This window comes from Scyliorhinus torazame, chromosome 4 (genome assembly GCF_047496885.1).
Source record: "Scyliorhinus torazame isolate Kashiwa2021f chromosome 4, sScyTor2.1, whole genome shotgun sequence".
Lineage (NCBI taxonomy): Eukaryota > Metazoa > Chordata > Chondrichthyes > Carcharhiniformes > Scyliorhinidae > Scyliorhinus > Scyliorhinus torazame.
The window spans coordinates 24,629,321-24,632,526 of record NC_092710.1 but is presented as its reverse complement, the minus strand read 5'-3'; the positions used below and the strand labels follow the sequence as shown (position 1 = coordinate 24,632,526).

General features: G+C 48.0%; 1 non-coding gene across 1 annotated transcript; it reads right to left on the bottom strand.

The window, feature by feature from the left end:
* Nucleotides 1-496: 496 nt before the first annotated feature.
* Nucleotides 497-569, bottom strand: trnav-uac (transfer RNA valine (anticodon UAC)). The gene has a single exon. It is a non-coding gene; the product is annotated as a tRNA-Val (tRNA).
* Between the last annotated feature and the right edge of the window lie 2,637 nt (nt 570-3,206).

Here is a 3,206-nt window from a genome sequence, read left to right as displayed (position 1 = left end):
TGGAATGGGTGAGACTGGAGCCTCCTTCCTGCAAAGAAATGACTCTCCGAGCCCTCACCGTGGCAACCACAAATACCCGCTAAAGATGCTCAACGCCACCTTCAAAAAATGGAGACAGGATGGCGGGACGGTCGCGATCAGGAATGTTTACATCGGGGACAGACACGCGACTCTGGACGAATTTACAGATGAACTGGACAGGAACTCTGGCACCTCAAATGAAATGAAAATCGCTTATTGTCACCAGTAGACTTCAATGAAGTTACTGTGAAAAGCCGCTAGTCGCCACATTCCGGCGCCTGTTCGGGCAGGCTGATGCGGGAATCGAACCGCGCTGTTGGCCTTCCTTGATCTGCTTTCAAAGCCAGCAATTTAGCCCAGTGTGCTAAACCAGCCCCTAAATAATGGGTAAGGAAGTAAATATTTAATAACTCACAAGTAAGGATCATGGTGCACGCTTCTTAAACGTTGCCAACTCCTTGTCCAATAGCAGCACTGATGCCACTGGGGCTCGAACCCAGGACCTGCTGCATGTAAAGCAGACGTGATAACCACTACACCATGGAACCAGCTGGTAATCAACTTTCTCCACAGGGAGACGACGAGGTGCCCTATCGGCCCGAGGGACCCTTTACTGCAGGAGCTAATAAACATGGACAGTACTGACGACTGCTGGAAAGAGCAAGGACACCACTGGACGGATCTAGGCAAAACTGAAGGATGAACTCGGCAATGAAGTGGTTTGAGGGAATCTGGAAGCACTGAGCAGGGCCAACTCCACCTCATCCTGCGCAAGGCTATGCCTCATGCAGTTTAAATTAGTGTACAGAGCACTACAGAACCAGAATTTGAATGAGCAGGTTCTTCGCGGAGGTGGAGGATAAAGGGTAACGGTGCCAGGGAGGCTCAGCCAAACACGCCCGCATGTTCTGGGTAACCCGAGACTTGTTGGGTTCTGGACCGCCTTCATGCCGCGAGGTTGCGAGGGTGAGGGTGGAGCCGTGCCCGAGAGTGGCAGTCTTATGGCAGTAGAGTGGCGCACTGCTGACCACTGCTGTTCAGCACTGCTGCCCACAGTGCCGAGGACCCGGGTGCAGTCTCTGTGAAGAGTTTGCACATTCTCCCTGTGTCTGCGTAGGTTTCACCCCAACAACCCAAAGATATGCCGGTTAGGTGGATTGGCCGTGCTAAATTGCCCTTTAATTGGAAAAAAATAATTGGGCACTCTAAATTTATAAAAGAAAAGAAAAATAAGAGAGTAGTAGTGTCCGGGGTATCAGACCAACTAGAACTACACATGGGGAACAGGGCCGATGCCCTGGATTTTGCTTCCTTAACCGTCCGCTGGAAAATCCTGTTCCTCCGGCGATCTGTTGGAATTTCTCCATCTGGAGAACGAGAACTTCACAAACCGAGGGTCGGACTAGGGACACATGGGAAACATGTGATGTGTCCCATTCTCACTTGGACTGATATCATCACTCACTCACTCTTGTTGGGACCAATTCATGGAGCTTCCTTCCAAACAGCTTTGTGGGTGCACCTGCACCACTGGACTGCAAGATTCAGAAATCCACACCACACCCAGTTTCATGGGAATTTAATTGGAGCTTATATTATGGAGCGCTTGTTTATTTATCATCTGAAATTGCGGATTTATCGGGGTGTGATGGATTTAAAGAACTCACCACTATAATGCCCAAGAAATCTTCTTTCGATGTTCTCATATAAAGGAATTAGACAGAGAATGGCTGTCTGTTGATGTGGTGAAGGTTAATGGGTGTTTAGAAAAGGAGAGAATCGCGATTAACAGATCGGACCCCCATAGAACCAAATACAGAACGTGAGTGAGAAATTGGCGAATGGAAACCGGTCGGTGGGAAAGTTGGGGCAGGGACAGGATGCAAAGGGGGTTTGAGATGGGAAAGGATCACGAGATAAAGAGCAATAGTTGGGAAATTTCGAAATATATTTGTTGGTGAACAAAGTAGTGGACCTTTGGGTAAATAATGGTTAAGAAAATGAACATTTAATAACTCACAAGTAAGGATCATGATGCACGCTTCTTAAATGTTGCCAACTCCTTGTCCAATAGCAGCAATGATCCCACTGGGGCTCGAACCCAGGACCGGCTGCGTGTAAAACAGACGTGATAAGCACTACACCACGGAACCAGCTGGTGGCACCCCCAGCTGTTTACATGACTGGAGTTGGTGGCAGCATTCTTCGCTCCAGAAACTTTGCAAGGCATCCATTTAGTGGGATTTGCTCAGCTGTCAACGCCTGACTTGTTATATATGTTGGAGTTTCCCATTGATTCACATTCAGCTGACTGTTCCCAACTTTTTTGCTTTGGGTCAGGCAAATTCCAGAAAAAAGAGGCCAAGTGAAAGAGCATTTAAACGTTACGGCGGGGAGGTAAGAACATAGAACATTACAGCGCAGTACAGGCCCTTCAGCCCTCGACCTGTGAAACCACTCTAAAGCCCATCTACACTATTCCCTTATCGTCCATATGTCTATCCAATGACCATTTGAATGCCCTTCGTGTTGGCGAGTCCACTACAGTTGCAGGCAGGGCATTCCACGCCCTTACTACTCTCCGAGTAAAGAACCTACCTCTGACATCTGTCTTATATCTATCTCCCCTCAATTTAAAGCTATGTCCCCTCGTGCTAGACATCACCATCCGAGGAAAAAGGCTCTCACTGTCCACCCTATCCAATCCTCTGATCATCTTGTATGCCTCAATTAAGTCACCTCTTAACCTTCTTCTCTCTAACGAAAACAGCCTCAAGTCCCTCAGCCTTTCCTCATAAGATCTTCCCTCCATACCAGGCAACATCCTGCTAAATCTCCTCTGCACCCTTTCCAATGCTTCCACATCCTTCCTATAATGCGGCGACCAGAATTGCACGCAATACTCCAAATGCGGCCGCACCAGAGTGTTGTACAGCTGCAACATGACCTCATGGCTCCTAAACTCAATCCCTCTACCAATAAAAGCTAACACACCGTACGCCTTCTTAACAACCTGTGTTGGACACAGCAAAGCTTGAGCAGAATGTTGAGTAATTGAGAGTCAGGAGTGAGCGTCTCAAACCCAACTGGGAATGATTGTCTGACTGAACAGGGAAATACCAAATTTAATCAATGCAATGTTCGTGACCAGCCAGTAATGGTGGCTATAGGCAGCATTTCCCAGG